This window comes from Anser cygnoides, chromosome 14 (assembly GCF_040182565.1).
Source record: "Anser cygnoides isolate HZ-2024a breed goose chromosome 14, Taihu_goose_T2T_genome, whole genome shotgun sequence".
NCBI classification, from domain to species: domain Eukaryota; kingdom Metazoa; phylum Chordata; class Aves; order Anseriformes; family Anatidae; genus Anser; species Anser cygnoides.
This window is the reverse complement of record NC_089886.1, coordinates 3,480,960-3,501,265: the sequence shown is the minus strand read 5'-3', so window position 1 is coordinate 3,501,265 and position 20,306 is coordinate 3,480,960. Positions and strand designations below refer to the sequence as shown.

The 20,306-nt window shown below is 44.1% G+C and overlaps 1 long non-coding RNA gene across 1 annotated transcript in view; it reads left to right on the top strand.

Moving 5' to 3' along the window:
* The window catches only part of LOC125181991 (uncharacterized), a 49,510-nt gene extending 30,080 nt beyond the window's left edge, over positions 1–19,430 (top strand). The window contains exons 2-3 of the long non-coding RNA XR_007160787.2: positions 18,469–18,591; positions 19,293–19,430. This is a non-coding gene — a long non-coding RNA (uncharacterized lncRNA). The remainder of the gene's footprint in view (positions 1–18,468; positions 18,592–19,292) is intronic.
* The last annotated feature ends 876 nt before the right edge of the window (positions 19,431–20,306 follow it).

The following is a 20,306-nucleotide window of genomic DNA, read 5'->3' as shown; positions in this document are numbered from 1 at the left end:
CAGTCCCCACCAGTGTCCTTTGGACTCCCTCCTTTGTAACGTGCCTGTTGTTGCGATGCACAAAGACTCATATCTTTGAGAGGAACCATAGGAAAAGGTGTGTCGTATTTGTTCAAAAATTAATTATTGATGTCAGTCAAACTCCTCAGCCTTGAAGGTGTGAAGGGGAAACGTTAAACCTGTGCAAAGGTCAGATGTACCAGGACCTGCCTATTCAATGAAAGGAACTAAGGCAGAATGATGAATTGCCAATGAGTTCCTGTGTGTTCAAGCAAGTAACAAACTATTAACCTGTAAAACTGAACGTTGCAATGCAGGAATTCATTTGATTCATACAGATTTGGGGTAGAGTTTTCAATGAAATATCTAAGCAGAAAGTTTTGTGAGATTCAAATCAGATCTGTTGAATTCTTTCTCTGTATTTTAATCTTGGGCTCTCTAATTCGGCGCCAAAAAACATGCAAAAGAAAGACAGAAGTTGTTCAGAGAACCAGAGGGGCACCTCGGCTATACACAAAGGCGGAAAGCACGGGACTCTTTTGCCAGACTTTTGGTCTACCAATTTTACTTTTGGTTAAAGCTGATATCCACATTCCCATGGACAGAACAAGAAAATGTTGCTGGTATATAAAAAAAAAAAAAGAGCAAATGGACATTCCATCTCTGGATACTGGAGTCTGTTATTATGGAACCATTCATTGAACTGGGATATTAAAGTACTGCTTGGTTTGTTGTTCTCTTGTTTCAGAAACAGACTGCTAGGAAACAAGGACTCTCTTAAGGTCAAGTTTTTCACTGAGTTATACTTAAAGATCAAGTGCAACTAAACCCACTAAATTACACAACCACACTCTGATATGGATGGAACAGCAAATAAATAAAAAAACAGAAGTTTCGATAATAACGTCCTTCAAAAACCTTGAGGCCAACACTTTTTCAATGATCCATGAGGGTTCCCAATCCCCCCCATTTCTTGGGATGCAGATTCTTTCATTAATCTGATTTTTCTGCTACAGAATTGGAGTGTATGTTAAGAGAAGACTCAAAGGCTGAAGTTATACACAGCCAGCTGCAATGCTTGCATGTGATCTATAGTCCCAGCTCACAGAGAGTTTTTAATTTAATGATTTTACAGGCCTGGTGCTCCCACACTTACTTGGATATGAACAGGCACTCACTCCCTTAGCAAGATGGGAACCTAAACCAGACCAGACTTTTATTGTTCAGGTCCTTAAAAGTTGTTCTCTCTATTTGCTTTCCTTAGTAATCCATGAGTGTTGAACATCTGGGACTCATCATCTGTTTTCTGACAACGATGAAGAATCTCATATTTTGAGCAAGCCCAGCAAAGCTCAGTGTCCCTCCCAGTAGGTTACTAGACTGAGTCAAAAGAACCCAGTGGATGGTCCCCTGAGTTTCTGGACATCCAGCTTCATATGGGCAAGCTCTACCTGATTTGGATGGGAAGTCACATCAATTTCAATCTCTCCTACATGGTTTTTGTACACAACTGCCAACGCTAATTTGATCAAGGACATCAGCTTATGCCATGACACTCAAAAAAGCCAGGAGGCATTCCATTTCCGTGATAAAAATAAATTTTCAAGATACTTTTTGGAAATATGCATACATTTTAAAAATAAATCACACCAAAGAAAGTAAACAAAAAGCCTCTGCTAGTTTATGATACCAATTTCAGTTCAAAGTGAATTCAGACCTATGACTTTAGTTATGTCTGCACTGGAACTTGACAGCAAGGCAACATTAGACAAAATTTCCTACGTGTTCAGAGGGAACCTGCAAGCACAGCTTCTTGCAGGGCTCCAGAGTAACTGCATCCTTCCCCAGTGTATGCAAAGACCTCAGCCTTTTCATACTGTTATATGTGCAAGGTCCAACTGCGTGGATGGGGAATGGGTGTGTAGACACATAGCACACTCAACACAGTCCTTGAGGATACACTCTGCATCCAGTGCTGACACAGGCAGCCTCTGTAAGGCAGGGATGCTAATGCAAAAACAGGCCTGCAGGATTTGAAGGGGAGTTACGGGTACTCACCACCTTGCTTAACAGGGTCAAAGACTATTTAGAAGACTATTTAAAAGACTATTAAAGAAAAAAAAAAAAACTATTTAAAGAAAAAAAAAAAAAAAGAAAAAAAAAGAAAAAAAAAGGAAAAGGGAAAAAAAAGAAAAGAAAAGAAAAAAAAGAAAAGAAAAGAAAAGAAAAGAAAAGAAAAGAAAAGAAAAGAAAAGAAAAGAAAAGAAAAGAAAAGAAAAGAAAAGAAAAGAAAAGAAAAGAAAAGAAAAGAAAAGAAAAGAAAAGAAAAGAAAAGAAAAGAAAAGAAAAGAAAAGAAAAGAAAAGAAAAGAAAAGAAAAGAAAAGAAAAGAAAAGAAAAGAAAAGAAAAGAAAAGAAAAGAAAAGAAAAGAAAAGAAAAGAAAAGAAAAGAAAAGAAAAGAAAAGAAAAGAAAAGAAAAGAAAAGAAAAGAAAAGAAAAGAAAAGAAAAGAAAAGAAAAGAAAAGAAAAGAAAAGAAAAGAAAAGAAAAGAAAAGAAAAGAAAAGAAAAGAAAATTCTTATTCTCATTAAGGTTGGCAGGATTGGCCTGCCTGAGAACTGAAATAACTTAGATAACTTAGTGCAGTGCAGCTAGATTTGGATCGCAAGCATAGGGGAATACTTAGACCCAAGCTTGTATTTCACGTACTTCACAGGTTCTGAAGATTACGAAGATCAACTTTGAATTGCAGCTGTAGTCAACAGCAGACCTGACCAGACAGATGCAAACACACCTGAGTAATGCAACTTCAGCTTGGAGTTTAACACGAATAAGTAACCTGAGTCAAATTCATTCACATGTGTTTTTGAAGGCTGCAGTTCTCTGCTGGAGCAGCTAAGGCTCCAGAGCAAAGTGCTGACACCCTTACCAGAAAGACAATTCAGCTGGCTACAAACATCAGCGACCATATTTGCATCTGTCATCACAAATATATTTCGGTTCTAGATGGGAGGAGAAAAGAAAACAAACACAACTTTTTCTGGTTAAACAGAAACAGAGTATGGTATCGCCGAGGCTTTCTAAAGGAGAGTTTATTTAATTTATTCTTCTGTACACACAGCTAGTTTGCTAGGATATTATAACTCAACTCATTTCTCTGGTGACCCATGGCAACCTCTGGATCAAAAGGATTACTCGTGACTCATAACTTACCTTGGCTAAATATAAATATAGGGCTTTAGGTTAAGTAATCTAGGCCTTAATCAATAAAACATTTAAAGTGACAGTACAAGGGGGATTTCAAAAGTTGTGCTATTTTAATATTAACTCCTAATACCTGAGTTTCTGGAGCTGTTCTTTTCTGGTTTTAACGGAGATGCCCCACCCCGAGGATTTTCCATGCATTTGGTGCACACGCATACAGCTGCACACAGTTTGAATGTTCTCCTGTTCCGTAGCGGCCGTATGCTCATTTTTCCCCACAGGAAATCCAAGCAATTGCCCCTGTGTAGAATACCACAATTAGGTGACCATAATTGCATCCTTAATGAGCTTGTACATGTTTTGAGTGCCAGTTTCTCAGATGTGGCCACCTAAATGGGTATCTAAATCTCACTTTTGGGTGGTGAGGTTGAGAAAAAACGTATGAAAGTCTTATTTCATGTACTTAAATTGGACCATTTAAATGCCCAATACTTGCTTAAGTGCCTGTATTTCAATATCAGATCTTAAGTGCAAATCTGCCAGCCCTGTGGGCTAATGTTGGCAACTGGAGGTTGGGAAAATAGAAATTGAATAAAATATGACCCTTCTAAAAGAAGACTGGAAACTTTCCAAATAACTACGAGGATGTAAAGATTACAAAATTGTTTCTTCCCAGCCTGGGAAATCTGCAGGGTCATTCCTGCTTATAGCCACAGGGGCTGGTTGAGGGAAGTGGATGATCTTGGCCAGCCCACGACGCCAATCTGAGCCCTGTGCATCCAGCTGAGCACAGGGCAGGATCCCCACTCCCTACTCCCAAAGCAACGCAGCTTCTACAACCCATACCTCCTCCTTTCTCTTGCTGGGGGAATTCATGGGCGTTTGTCACAGCACTTTGGAAGGCCATGCTGGTACCACTCAGTACAGCCACCCCAAGGGTGCTGGAGCTGTACGCAGTGACAACAAGCTGGAGTCTTAGATACCCAAAGTTTTCCTGTGTTTGTAGTACAGCTTAGCTAGCTTGTGGCAAGGAATGAAATGCAGCCTGGTGCAACCTCGCTAATATCCACTTTCACACATAGATGGATGGGAAAGGGGCATCTTCCAAGTGTATAGTCACCAAAAGATTAGGCTTGGTATGAAATAAAATGATTTTCTGACTGGGCAGGTAGTCAAAATATTGATAAGAAGCTGGCTTGATCTGTAATTATTTTAATATTATTGTTTAGCTGGCACCTTACAAACAGACATAAACTGTGCCGTCTCTCATCTATAGTTCCACTGATTTCAGTGGAGGTTCTCTGGACTAACAAGCCTTCCTCAGAGCTTGTATGGTCCAATTTATGAATAAGCGGAACTACTCATTTCAGTTATTAAATCACTGCATTTTTTCCTTTCCGAGGGAAAGAACAAAATTTGTATCTGGCTTTTATTCTTGCCTGGAGTAATGGAAAAGAGCAGATTAATTGCAGCTTTAAAAACCCTTCCATGAGTTCTTCAGTATGAATTATTTTATATAATTCACAGAGAAGGTGACATGATTTACATCAACATATACAGTTAAATTGTCCTATATTGTAAACCATTAGCAAAGAGGGATGAAGGGCTTATGAAGAGGAGTGGAGAGACTACAGTGTTATGACAGAATGAAAAATTTCTGGACATGCAAGAAGACATCACATTGTTTCCATTGGAAGATAGTTGTGTATGTTTCCTACAGCAACTATAAGATCTTTGGCCTGTGCACTGTAGACTATACTTTGTTTATTTTTATTATATACCAGAAACTTTTGTACTAAAGAGCAGAGGAGATTGCACTTCAACTCTTAAAGCTGGGGGAGGTCCACTATGGAGACATGTGGCAGAGAGATGTGACTCACAGCAGATTGGCCTTATCCAGTCTGCATAGTTCCTCCAAGTCCTCAACAGTGCAAGAAGAAAAATTTTTATACCCAGGCTGGTGCTTGAAGAGATCTGAGGCACAGTTGCCCCGTGTCTTCATTCCCAAGTGAACGTGTCCTCAGTGTCAGCAACTTGGGCCTCAAAGCCAGAGCTGCCAGGACACAAATCCCCTGACAGACCACTTTGTCTGCTGCAATCCTTAGGGAAAAAGAGCATTTTCCTATCCACTACAGGCCTCTGATATTTTCTTCTTCTTGGTGTTGGCTTCAGCCTTGCCTGTTTGTCATTGTTTTCTTTCTAGTGCTGAACGTGCCTGGAGAAAAATAGTCAACCCGTCTCTTAATCATTCCTGAAACTGTGTTTCAAAAAACATTCTTGTTTTCTAAAAGGTGTTTGATTTTTTTTTCCCCTGGAGACCCATTTAACTTTCCTTTCTAATCTCCTAACAATCAGGAATGAGGTCTTTAGTGGTTCTGCTTGTTGTGAAACAGCTTTGGGAGATAATTCCAAGTCCATGTTAACCACACTTCAAATAATCTTTGTATGACTGTGATGCAAACCCATAATCTCTCAAAGCAAGTTTATAACCATTTTAACAACCAAGACTGATGGAGGTTATTGCAGGATGGGCAGGGAGAGAGGGGTGAAGAACTGACCAAGGAAGCACAGTTCAGTTTGTCTTCCAAACAGCTCCGTATCTCTTACAGCTTTACAAGGATGAAGTGACTGATGAACAAACAAGGAGGCCTAATCTCAAATAAAGAAGGGGGGTCCCATTCTGACCAGCAGCCTTCTTCTGGAAGGTCATATAAGCACATAGTTGTTTCTTTGCAGTGAAGCAAATGATTGAGTTTCATAGGACTCAGAACCTTCAAACATAAATGAAACATACCCTTGGGATAATGAATTTAACAAGCTGTGAGGTCTGAATGCGCACACGTAGCAGCTGTGTGCTGTCCTTGGGGACGTCAATGGTGAGTGAAAAGAGAGGTAAAAAATTTGTATTTTAAAACCGAAGAATATATTGCATGAAACTGTTCCCCAGTCAAAGTCCACGTCCGACTATGCTCTTTGGATCTGCCTTTTCATAAAAGAAACACTACACGTACCAGGGACAGAATACAGACTGGGGTTTGAAAATAAAATGGTTTCAACAGCCTTTCAAAGGAGTCTCCAAGAACACAGCAAAGTATACAGTAATGTACAGTGGCAGGAGAAGATAGAAGAAGATAAAAGCTTCTAAATATAATTTTTGACTGCTTTTTGTTTACTCAATTGCTTTTAATTAAGCCTCAGTTGGCACGGAAAGCCAGGCAAATGTGGAGAACAAAAAGGGAAGCAAGAAATCCAGCCCCTCAACCCTATGCTCTCTAGCTGAATTTTCACAGCTTTGAAACACGGTCTTCCTCCATGGGGCGCAATGCTTCTGTCTGAACCTGCCTGGGAGAATTTATTATCCCTGTGTGCAAGTCTTTGAAACCATGATTTTAACGGTAATAATTTCTAAGCAGTGAAATTCATGAGAGGCTGTAATATAATGCCAGGTCTATCCTATTATGGTTTTAATTGGAATATACATTTTATGTGTTATTAGAGAAATGTTACTGTCCTCCTTATGCTTAATACTATATGAATACCTAAAGCCCTCTAATGACCATGTAATTTATTGTCCCTATAGTTATGGCATTAAGCTACAAGTCACCTAATACTTGCAAACATTGTAAACTCCAATTACAGCTACACCAGTGATCCCTCTGTCAACTGAGCTAAAAATGACTGAATGATAAGGTTAAGCACTGAGCCACGTAACACAGTTATCTGGAGCTCAGCACCTGTACTACAGAGAAATGTCCAATAAACTATGGTTAAATAGTTTTACTTTGTTATCAGATATAAGTATAGCAAATAAAACCAGCTTCCAGAATGATGTTGATCACTACGATTCCTCCAATCTTTTATGTATTTGTCAGCTTTATCCTAATTTACTGCTAACAGTCGATCACTGATTCTCAAGAACCTGGGAGATTTCTCAGGCACCACAGTGGGTTCTGGCTGCCCCAACAGAAATCTTGGAGGTTCACGAAAAGTTGCCCACAGCTTCCATGCAAGGTGGGATATTCTCTTCAAATACCCACAGCTATTTGAGAAAGTAGCAAACTCAAGCAAGAGAATTCAGACACTTGGGAACAGGTTAGGCAGTTTTTGACTTTTAAGTGACAAGTAACCATTTGGGGATAACCTTTACCTAGAAAGCAAGGTAACCTTCAGCAACGATTGTAAATCACCAGAATACAAAAGCAGATCTTATCTGGCAACTTCAACCAAGGAGTCAATTATTCACTCAGCACAGAGAAGTGCATCCCTTTCTGTTCCATCGATAAATAGGGCTCAGGTCAGTAAAATACTTCCTGGCAGGTGACCCCCAAGATGTCATAGTTTCTATTGTCTTTTTAAGATCTCCAGCATCACAGTCAGCTGTATATCCAAAGTTGTGTTCTGGATATGTTTTCCATGGCATAAACATTGACATTCTTGTGGTAGGCAAGCAAGTGTAAATATGTGTGTTGTGTTCCTATCAGCCTATCAATAAGCAAAGCAAAAAGGTACTGTAAAGACCAACCAAAATAAATAAAAATAAATAAAAATAAAAATAAATAAAAATAAAAATGAAAAATAAAAAAGCCTCCCAAAATGGAAGATCTCAAATATAATAACTGGAGAGATAACTAGTGCCAGAAGACATGAAGACATTTGCAGTTTTGTTTCTTCATTGGCTTTTTCTTAACAGGAAAGGTATAAATCTAATCTGTAGACCATTAAAAAAAAAAAAAAAAAAAAAAAAAGAGCAATCTACATGCATAAACCAAACTGCCTCCTTGTAAGGTTCGCTATCAGCACAAATGGCTCTTCAGGATCATTACTGATTTTATCTACAAAACAATTTTTTTCTTTGCTCTGAAAAAAGGTGGCTGGAAACAAAAGGAGCTATTTAGCTTGATCTCCTCTCTGAGCAGTTCTGCTCCCCATAATTTTTGAGAGGCTACCAGATACCTAGCCCCAAAGTTAGATTTTCAAAATTTGGTATTTCAAAAGCAGGCAGAGTTGAAATTCAATTACAAAAGTGACCTGGGAGTCCTGGTGTACCCCCAGAAAGAGAGGACAACTTAAAAATTGACCCAGAGAGATGGCCGTCCCTCATTCAGATGCTCTGCACTGTAACTCCGAGGTACCATACGTGGGCCACAGTTGCTGTAATTTTGAGTGAAGCCGTAAATGAAACACAAACATGCAACCTATCCTGGGGACGTTCTGTTTCTATGTAGTAAGGCCTTGCCTAAATGGTCTATTTCAAATGTTCCTGAGATGCACCATTAGGCCGAGGCTGACTCTATTCATACTGTTATGTTTCATTTCCTTTTCAAAGGTGGAGTTGTGTGAGAACTATCACTTACTTCACTGAAGATACCGTGTTTACCTCCAGAGCCACTCGTGCTGCCCAGTGTGCTATTTGCTTCACAGCCCCATAGCGTACAAAATGGCGGTTGGACTGGAAGGTCTTCCCCAACCTAGGTGATTCTGTGAAAAGCGCTGTAAAAACCCAGGTTGGTCTGTGTGATTTCCTGTAAGACATAAATTATACGTGTGCATAGATGTTCTCACAGCCTGTAATTCGTATTTTTTGGAGAGTTTCGAGCCACACAAGAGGCACTAGTTAAAGAGAATTCCAGCACCAGTTGCACTGAGAATATTACAAATGTTAGTGGAAATTGTCTCCTGGCTGATCCGTGATGTCTGTGTAATTCCTCTGGCTAAGCATTCCTCTTGAAAGAATACATGTAGCAAACTGAATGCATAAAATGGATAAATCACCTTTCCTCATTCATGATTTGTGATTGCTCACTTAAACCACCGAACGTTTCTGCAGCCCAGAGACGTGAAGTAAAACTTGCTAAAGAGGAAAACGACAAATTATGCATTTCAGCTACACATTTTTAAAAGGAACGAGCACTCAAACTACATTTTGTAACACATTTCAGATCCGTGTGGCTTCATACATTTCCCATGACCATCCAAATATTCATGAAGAATTAATAACATGGTCCTGCCTTTAGCAAGTTCCATTCATTCTTATTTGTATCTGGCTATAATCAGCACTGAGACCCCAAATATTGGACGACTGCATTTGATTCTTGAGTTCTTTTCTTTTTGTTTATGTCAAAGCAAATTAGCTGGAAGGAGCCTGACGAGGAAATCGACCAAACTGTGGAAGGTCGAGAGGGCATTTCACTGAAATGTAATATAATAAGTACAATTTAAACAATGACAAATCCCATTCACCTCTTTTGTTTTCTTGAAATGTTTAGAATTATTTTTAACCGTCTTTTTAATAAATAAAATTCTTCTATTAGTTTGTCATACATTTGGATTTCATTAATTTTAGAACATTTTCCAGGCATCTAAAATTAAACAGATGTCATCGGGCTCATTTAGACCTCAAATAACCCTTGCAACAAAACCAATTATTCAAGGGTCAGCTGGAAGTTGGAATTTTATAATAATAATAATAAAAAAGTTTAAAAGTTAAAAAAGAAAACGAAGAAGAAAAAGAAGAAGAAACAATGCCAATTCTCTGTCCACACAACTCTTAGTGCAAAAGCTGAAAATCTGTTTTATTATTAAGGAAAAGGGTGGAGCCAAAGACTGAAAGCTCAGGAAAGCTGATTTATTCCTTGAATGCACTAAATGTTCCCTTTCCAGTGGGGATTAGTCAAGAAATCTTTCTTCCAGCTTTCTTGCTCTATCATGGAGATGGATAAGAGGAGAAAGGATTTTTTTTAGTTTTTTTTTCTGAAAGTTGGTCCAGTTGTTCAAAGAAATTCTCAAAACATCATGATCAGGTCTGGGAAAGTGGAATCCAGAGAAACACAGCAGAATAGACAACGGCAGAACCTGGGAGTCCAAACTACAACCCCATACTCTAAACAACACTTCCACCTACTGTAAGAAAGGGGGTTTAATTTTGCCTTGTAAGCAGAAATTGTAATTTATGGGGGAAATTTTAGGCAGTGGAAAAAAGATTTGCATCTCTACTAGCCTCTTTGAAATGTCCACCCCTTCAGCCAGGACTCAGCTCCATGAACAGCTGACCTGACGTCTGGCACAAAGGGGTGAAAGTAAAAGTAAGTAAAAGTCTGCAACAGGAGAGCTGGGGGAGTGGGAAGAGGCTGACATCGAGCCTCAAGGACGGGTTGGAGACTGGCTGGAGAACGTGCTACAGGAGTGTTCCCCAGCAGATATCTCAGGGGGCAACGCTGAGCCAGTAGAAGTTGCTTGGGAGAAATAAATGGCTTCTGTTATTCCTACAGAAAGGGAAGCTTAAAAACATGGTAGAAGGCCAATTGCTTTCCCTTTTCCCTCACCTTGCCAAAGAGGGAACCGGGTTCCCAGCTCTGTAAGCATCTCCAGATTTACAGGGGAGTGTCTGCGATCAGACGCTAAAACTCCAACCATTGTGATTTCTTTGCTGAAAATTAAGAGCTGGGTTTTACTTTGCTGAGCAGGAGGGAAAATGAAAATTGCTTTTCCTTTGTAACCTGAGAGGCTTAGCCGAGTTCTCCTGCCAGACGGCAGAGATCTGCAGTGGCCCCTGCCCTAAACTATACCATCCTACTTAACTGCCAGGATCGCTCGATGGAGCCCTAGAAGAAGAAAAAAAAAAAAAAAGAATAATGTATTGTATGAAAACTTTATTACCATGACTTTAAAATCCCACTGCTGGAGGTTGAGGATCTCTCTGAAATACTATCAGGCACAATGGAAGGGGAGTAGAGGGCTGACATCTTAAAAGGTATTTAATCATTGGTCTCTGAAAATCATAGGGGTTTTTGTAGTTGTTTTTTTTCTCTGTGAATACAGTTGCTGTAATTCCCCACCTAAGCTAGCCTCGACTTTCTACAAATTACAACAGATGATTTATAAAAACACTCTTTATTCCCTCGACCTATTTTCTGCCTGCTCTCACCTCCGTTGTATCCCGTGGTCTCGGTTAGCTGCGCAGACACGCTGCCGTGTGCCTTTGGTACTGCAGCTGGTGGTACCCAAATCTCCTCCCTGCCCTGCCGGCTGGCCCCTGCCTGCCCTGGGGTTGGCACCTCGGCATCGAGCCGGCCTTGGGTTTGCAAAGCCAAGGGACCCAAACTGGTGGCATCGGCGCTGAGCCAGCCTAATCCCCCTACCAGGAGAGCCGGTGGGCTTGCTTTGAGCAGCCAAGGGGACAGTCATGACATCGGTTGTACGGACATAAAGGGAACCAAGTGAACATGCCAGCAATAAGGCAAATGTTGTCCTAGTGCAAGCAGCACCCTCGGTCCCTGTATTTTACTGCTGCCATGCTCTGGGGCACCGGGGTCTCCCTAAGGAGAACAAGTGGGTTCAGGTGGTCCTTGGCCAAGGGTTCATCCCCAAGAGTAAATTGTGGCCAGCACTGCTGCTGGGCTGAGGTTATTTCAGGCCTACTCAGCCACAAGGATTTACAATGGAAAGTCAAAATGCTACAATAATAATAATTGCCTCTTTGGGGCTGCTCCTTCAAGAAAAATCAAGAAAAAATTAATTGGGGATTTCTTTTTCTTCTTCTTCTTTCTATTTTTTTCCTCCAAGGAGCCAAAGAGCAGGTGAGGTTTAAGGAAGATTTCACAGACAGGGCTCCCCATGTCTTTGCTGGTCTGTGCCAGGCTGCAAAGCCCACGGGAACCTTTCCACCAAGAGCCCAGGGGAAGGCATCAGAGCACCGGCTCAGCTCCCGCACTCAGCACCAGAGGCAGAGGAGGCTTTGCTTAGCACGGCTCTGGTCGAGCTATCAGCCCAGCGCTTGTAAATAACCTCAGATAACGGATGGCAGCAAACCCACGACTGTTGTGAAGTTGTACTAAATTTTCCTAGCAAGAAGATTCCCAGAGCTGCCAGGAGTCGGTTTCAGTTAACGCAGCAGATGCTGCTGTGGAGAGAGATGCGCTGCAGAAACTTCAGCCTTCACGGAAAGCAAATGTACTTCTGCAGACTTCAGTTTTTCGGTCCTTTTAATTGGTTTGCTTTGTTTTTTACATTTTCTTCCTCTTTTTCTTAGTGCATTCCAGGTTTAAAAAACAAAGGCTGCTCATGGTGGAGGAGCAATAGCGGCTTTCATATTTAATAACTCTTAAATCTTGTTCAACATGTGGCAATTGTTAGGTAGATTTGAGCTGCAATTAAAGAGGCACCCTTCTTTCTCTTCAGCAACAATATAGGCTCTTAATCCGACTAAAACCATCATATTTTAAGAGCTGAGATCATCCTGAGGCAAATGGTATCAAACTTAACATGGATCTGGTTTTCATAGGGAAGTTTAAAAGTTAAAGTTCACTTTCCTAAAAGTCCTCCATTAAGGAGCCGGCAGCTCGGAGCGCTCTTTTCAAGTATCCACAGGTACCTCTATCCTACAAAACAACATCTGGGGGACGGAGGGGAGAGGATAATTACTGAAATTCCTTTGTGAAGTCCCTTTTTCTTTAAGAGCCGGAGTTGGGACTCTAAATAGAAGCGAGGCGAGGGGGTTTTGTTGCCTGATTATAGATTTGACTGCAGATAAAAGTACTATTTGTGTGACTCAGCCCTCGCAGTGCTCACATGTCTGATTCGGACAACTGATAAAGACTGGGAAAGGCAGGAATAAACAGTGATAAAACAGCGGAGCACGGGTTGGCCTCGAACCAAAGCACATGTTTAATAAAACCTGCGAGGATCGTGGGGAGATGGTTTTGTTTCCCTGTGCGGTGCCGAGGTGGCCGTCACGGCCCCTAAGGGACTGGGCACGTCCCGCAGGAGGGCACGGGGCGCCGGCCGGGACACCGTGCTCATGGCTCTGGTTCTTCAGATGCCACATGAGGACTGCCAGAGGACCAAAGGTGGGCTAAAAGCTGGTAGTGATGGCCACGCAGGTCAAATAAACACCCCGACAGAGGGAGGTCCCCTGATACAGCCCGCAGGTTCTCTCTTCCTTTTTCTTTCTTCGTTTTTTTGTTGACCTTACACTCCAGAGCAATGTTAGCAGAAGACATGAGCCCTTGTCCACGTGTCCTGCCTTCATCTGTGCAAAGGTGAGAGACCCACCGTGACAGCGACAGCGTCTGTCAGAGGATCTGCACCAGGAGGTAGCTATTAAAATTCACTAGTCATGCTGCTAAACCCCCCCGTCCTCCTTTGAAAAGGTAATCCTGGGTAGTAAAGGTTCGACAAATGAGAACACCGAGGGATTTCCCTCATTTATAATACCTGCAAATGACTTGAATGGAAATACCTCCGCAAACTTTGATAGTTTGCGAAGGGCACAAAATTGGAGAGGGAACAAATAACGAGGAACAAGGGATTTGAATCCACTGGTTGCCTGGGCTAGTGAATGGAAAATGCAGTTTAATGTAGAGAAACATAAAATAATAAGTCTGGGGCCAGCGAACCAGCCAGGAGGATATTATACCGAATGGTGATGCATCATATTGACCAGTGAAGGGATTTAGAGGTCACTGCAGAAAAAATCCTTGAAGACTCAAACTTGGCATATGGCTAAAATGAAAATAACTGCAGGGAAGCAGCAAAGGGAAGGGACAGAGCCTTCCTCCGCTGATTTAGGAGTTTGCTCTCATTGACGACACCATCCTGCCCAGCGGCACGGCACAGAGGTGCTGGGGTGACACACTCAGCCCTGTCCCACCGTGGCCACCCCCAGGGCTTGCCCCCACCAGGCACAGAAATCAGGCCGAGGTGGTCACTTCTTGCAGGTACAGCACAGGGTAAGCTGTGCAGGTTCGCTCCAGAGCTTAGTAATGCTGGTGGGCAGGAATGCAGGAGCCAAAAGCTCCAGCTTATTTGCTTACCTGCTTGTGCCTTGCTTTTGGCTCTGTAAAAAAGCCGGAGCAGTGAAAGCTGGGGCCACAGCAGGCAGGGCGGGTTTGCCCATCGGAGCACAGAAGAGCAGCCAAACCCTGCAGCCACCCAGGGCACAGGGAAAACCCATGTTTGTACCCATGACCCTCCTGACATATCTGCAATGATCTGTCAGAGATGAAATGAAATAGTGAAGAGAAGCAAAAGTGATAATGCAATTCATATTCTTCCCCATTTCCCTAAGGGGCAGACTCATTTAGTTATTTTCCTCCTCCTTCCTCTGCCAGAGTATTTCAGCCTTCTTCTCTCAGCAGCTTTCCTGCAAAACCATCAGCCAAAACAAACGTTATAAGCTGCTCCCCTCCCAGCCGATTCCCTGTTTGACCCTATACCTTCCCCCGTTCCTTTCGTACCTGCCGAGCTGCGGGTAAAGGGCTCCGTGTACCCCTCGGCAACGTGCTCAGGGTACCCCAGTCCCCGCGGGTGACAGGTCGGGGCGTTGAGGTGACCGATGTGGTTATACACAACGGAAAACGGTGAGCACGGTCAGCATCAGCCTGAATCAGCAGTTCAGACACACACACACACACGCAGCCAGCCTTGCAAGATGGATTTGTCAGCAGTGGGGAAGTGTTTTATCAGCTCTTGGCTTGCTGGGCAAGTGCCTTACCTCTGCGGGCTGCTCCCGAGTTAGTTCTGGTTTTTCCCACCTGGGGGAGCAGCAGAGATTGCAAGCCAGACCGGCGGCACAAATCCTTCTGCCACGTGAAGGCGAGACGGATAAAACACGGTAAATTCCCTCGGGAGGAAGGCTGCGGTGGGCAGCCAGGAGAAGCAGGCACCGGGAGAAGCCCCCATTCCTCCCCCTCTGCAATCTCTTCCCTTCTTCTCCACCCTTCCCCAGCAAACTGCTGCGACCCCCGGAGCCCTGCAGCGGACAGGGGATGGGAACTGCAGGGGTTGTGGGGTCCGGACGGGTGGGATGAGGGTGCGAGTTGAGCGCCGACCCTGCAGGGTACAGGAGAAACAACCCTACAGGGTACACGAGTACTGACCCTACGTGGCGCATGAGTACTGACCCCACAGGGTACACGAGCACCGGCCCTGCTGGGTACGCGACATCTGGCAGTCACCAGCACCGCCTGCACCTCGGCTGGCCTGCCTCTGGCTGTTTTCTCGTATAAATGGATAGGTAATCTGGACGTGTTCCAGCTGAATTAGTGCGCATGTGATGCTCAAAATGAGCTTGGGGATAGAAACACATTACTGACTTATTATGCTGCCTAAAATACAGGACCTGGAATTGCTTCCAAGTTCCCGGTCCAGATGCACGTCCTGGCTGCCTCCCAGCTCCACGGCAGGTGAGGCAGATGTCAGAGCTGCTTTCTTGTCCTGCTCCCACGTTTCCATGGGAAAAAAAACCTGGGTGCACTGGCCCAAAGCCACGGCAGAGCCCCCAGACTAGCCAAGTAACGTGGCCACAGCCCCCGGTGCAGAGGCTCGCCCCTGTGTAACCCCCGAGGTCCGGATTTGACCATGCACATTGCATGGAAGGTTTAATACGTACCAGTTGATAACCTGTCAGTTTGATCTATGACAATTTCTTATTGAATAAATAAGATTTTCATGCTGTCAGTTCATTTCCTTTTCAGAGGCAGAGTGACTTGCATCCTGCACAAACATCAAGGAAAATAAAGCATTCTTTGGTGCCCTAATATCCCATCTCTGCCAGCTGCCTCAGGCAATACCCTCTTTCCACTACTCACAATATTTGAAAGATATATACCAGCTAAATTCAGGTTTCCTTCTTTTTTTCCTGTGAGTTTTTTCATTGTGCTTGTGTTCCCCTTTCAGCAAAGGTTTGTATCTCCAGTCCTTTGCTAGAGACCCCTATTTTCCAAAGCAGGCTATAAAACAGGAATCAAGCAACACAGAAATGTGGGGCTGAATGCAATCTTCTGTACTCAACTTTCAGAGATTTTCTACAAGAACACTCAGAAAAGACTTAGGAAGCTGCAGATATTTTCTGCTCCTACTGCTGATGCCAGAAGAAGCTTAAAAACCAGCCCTGAAGGTGTTTTATTGTCTTAATAAACTCATTGCAATAGTAGAGCACAGATGAGCAGTTTTAGCTCATGCTCTTCCATTAGTGTACAAACTGTTAAAAGACAAGGAGAAGTACAATAATAAACATGAGCGAGCTTGCTGCAGCTGTGCTTGTCAGCTCCAGACATTAGTGTGGCTAATTCCAATTGGGAACAGTTCCTGAGCTTGGTGATAAATTAATCCCAGCTCTGATAGTATGTAAAGATTTCTCTATGCATACGCTGAAATAAAACTTCCCAAACTGCTTGCAAATTCCCCTTTACAGTTACTTCAGTCACCAACGCATTTCGGCTGCGTATCCTTTTTGGGCAGAGTGCAGCCTCTTTTTCATTTTGATTAAATGGTAGTAGAATAGGATAGGCCTCATCCAAAACAAAAAGTGACGCACAGGCGTGCAGAGAAATTGCAGATGTATGGAGTACAACTGATATGGTTATGTCTGAGATAAGCGGTAACTGCTTTATAGGAAGAAAAATGCCTGAATTTTAATTTAGATTGCAGGTTTTGGAAAAAGCCACAGACTGACTGCTAAAATCAGGAAATATAGTATCATTCACTGATTTTTTTCCTTCTGTCTATGTTTGTGTCGGTGCTGCTCTGTTGGCAGAAGGACATGGCCCGGAGGACAGGGGGAAGACCCACTGGGCAGATACAAATCCCCAGGGCAATGGCTCAGCTTGAGCAGTGCCTGGGAGAGGCACCACGAGAAGGATGCCAGGGCAGCGGGATCCTGGACAACCGGGCATCTCCCGCGGGCTGCATCCTGCCCTCCACCGGCCCTCGAATTCCTCTGCTTTCTCCCCAGCTCTCGCACTCACACACCGCATTCATTTTGCAGTTGATTTTGGTCGCGCTCCTGCAGGAGCTCTGGCTTTCAGGAAGTTATTCACCTGGGCAGTTTCATCTCAGCCCCGATGAATAGCTTCATTCTGGAATAACAAATATAAACAGAGGGAAGGCTGCTCGCCACAAGGATTCCTTTATGCTGCGCCGTGAATTGTTGGCCAGTGGCCATTCGGCATTGAAAGGCAAGAGCCACCTGTGTCAGGTGTGTTTAAAGTTCATATTGACTCCTGCCCACCGGTATTTGCGTGATGGGCAACATCAGAGAAAGGTGCCTTTAGTCATTAATTTTTGCCTGACACGGGGAACAGAAATGAAAGGCGGCCCTTTTCTTCCAGGCGCTGCTTTTGTTTTCCAGGGCGATCAGTCATCTCCCAGCCCCGTGCCATCCGGAGAGGGGCAAGTCCAACATCCAGAGCGTTGGGGAAATTTTGGGGTGAGCTCCCACCGCGGCACCCCACAGCCAGCGGGACCCCGTGCACCCAGCCCTGCTGCCTCCCAGCCTCCTCCGATTTGGGGATCAGCTCAGCCGCACACAATGCAGCGTCCTGGGAATGGATTAGAAAGCAAGCTGTGTGGTATATTTGTTATGGCCGTGACTTTCGTGGAGAAAGCTGTGACTTCTTGCAGTTTCTGTAGACTTTGTAACCCCAGCCAGCCTGCTACTGCCTCCTTGGTGAATTTTTACAGCTTTGGCTCCATTCGTCAGCGGTATAGTAGAGAACAGAGTTTTTTAATGGATTTAAGTTATTAGTTACGTATTACCGAAGGGTGTAACATTCTTGATGTTGTAAAATAAAGTCCATTTGTCTTCTTTCCATTTCCCACAGCGCGCGGTGTTAAATACAGTGCACCATTGTTGATTTTCTCTCTGAAGCCGGCTCGTGGAGTTTCGGGCCGTGCCAGTGCATCAGCCCTGGCTGCAATGATCGCTGCGGGGTCGGGATATGGTGCTGGTCCCAGCCCATGGGAGACCCTGGGGGGCCCCTTCCCATGTGGGAATCCCCTTCCCGTGGAAAAGCGGGACCATAGGTAGCGGAGTGCATGGCTCAGTCGGGAGGGCTGGAGGGATTTATAAAGGATTTAGGAGCTGAGGGCGCTGCAATGCTATGTGCCACGGGAAGATTTATAGCGTTTCCTATCTGTTTCCTACTGGGAAACTTTTGGGGAAAATCAAGATCCCTGCGCATACTGGTGTACCTCTCCGGTGACCAAAACTTACCCAACCTCCAGGCACACACTGCCCAGGTGGGATAAATCTGCACTGTCTGGCTGCAAACTTGGCAGTGGCCCCTGTGTGGACGTCGTGGCGGGCAGAATTTGCTAAATTCGTACAAATATAATCTGTGCGCTCGGTTCAATGAGCAGCACAATGTTTTAGAAACAAGCCATTTTGCTTATATAAGGACTAGCAACATAGCCAAAATCTGCAGCACATATCTGGTTTTCTCAAACAACTGTTGGTGAGCAGCCAATATTTGTTTCTTTTCTCCAGAACAATGAATAAACGACAGCACAGAGGCAACCAGCCGCTCCGTACGCTAATGTCAGACAAGAAACCCTGTGCTCTGTCTAAATGACTTAAACCAACTTCTCTTCAGTAAAAAAATAGAGACAGGTAAGAAAGAGCCATTTACATTACATTTAAAACCACTTGAAATATGTTTTCCATTGGAACGGGGAGGTAAATCCTGCCCCTTTGCCTATGCTTTGTAGGTTTCATTTATAACTGAGGCAGCTTTAGGATTTTTGCTTTGCTGTGTTCTTCCTGACCTAAAAAGTCCTCTTCTGTCTAATAATAGTAGGTTAAAAGTTAGGGGGTTGTTCCAAATCTTATTTCTTTATGCAGCAGGCCTAAGGGAAGGCTACAGCTTCCCCCCAGCTGTCATAAACATGACATCAGGCCCTGCAGAAACGCAGGGCTCAGAGACCTGTAGGTATGGGACAATTTTGTGGCTGGTGCCTGTCTGCAATGCACGGGATCTTCGGAGATCGACTTGCACAGGCCATCTGTCACTCGGAGACAGAAAAGAAACAAAAGGGAAACTTTCTCCCAACCCATTCCAGGCCCGATCCTGCAAGCATTTATTACAGGGATTGGGTGGGATTATCCCCGCGAGCCGTCGGACACGGGTCCCACCGCCACTGCAGCACCGCGCATCTCGGCGCCTGCGTGAAAGCCGGGGGGGCTGCTCACCTGCCCGGGCCTCCCTCCTGGGTGCGAGCACGTCCCGGCTCAGGGCGCTGCGTGTTTTCGGAGCTGCCCCTTGCACTTGGAAGGAATCCACCTAAATATTTACGTCTATTTTGCTCCTATAGTAACAAGAGGATGGCCGCGCTGCGCGTCGCCTCGCCGTGCCGCTGCAGCGCGGCGTTGCACTGCTGGTGTGAGCAGCACACCCACGCCTGCCTGCGGCTCCCTGCACACACACCCACGCCTGCCTGCGGCTCCCTGCTCACAAACATCACCCACAGCAAGAAATAAACGGCTCCCGGGCCGACCCGCTGCCGACAGGCGGCAGAGCATCCCCGGCAGCTCCCGCAGCCCTCCGAGCTCTCCCCGGCATCCTTCCTTGCCCTCTTCGCTCCAGATTTGAGAGAGAGAAATATCGCCCTCGGTATTTCCCCGTTTGCTCAGGTGTGTCTCAGCTAAGGGGGGATTTTGCCCAGAGGCTGGGTAAAAGCAGAGCTTTGGTTGAGTTGCGGCACGACGCGGAGTTAGTGGGAATTGGGTATTTGAGGAAAATGCCTTTTTTCTGCGGACTCCCCGGATGTTTGTTATAAAGCTGGGCAAACCCCGCAAAACATTCCTCCTTCATCTCTGTTTCAGCTTATAGCAAGTCGTGAACGTACCCCTCCTGTACCTTAATCCTCTGACTGTCTGACAGTCATGGAAACAAGGAGCTGCACAGAAGACACGGGAAAAGAAAATAATAATAATTTCTGAAATTGTATTTGCACAAAGAAACCAAAACAGCTTGAATTTCCAACAGTAAATGCTGGGAATAAATCCAGGAGGGGAAGATTGGCAGAAAAAGAAAATAAAATAAATTCAAGAAAACAATATTTTATGCTCACCAAAAAAAAAGCTTACAAAATAGCCACTATTGAGTTACTCTCTGAGCTGCCATCCTGCAGCCCCGATACAAGATCTGCCCTGCAGTAGCAGCACAAAAACTGGTCCATCATTCTCAGAGGTACTAAAAACCCTTTTATATAGGTGGTTAGAGATCTTGTTTCTACATAAAATTTCATGCTTTTATAAAGTAAATTCCAAAGCAAATGTAACCCTTCAGAGGCATCATTACCCAGGGTTTTATTGCCAGGCTTGTT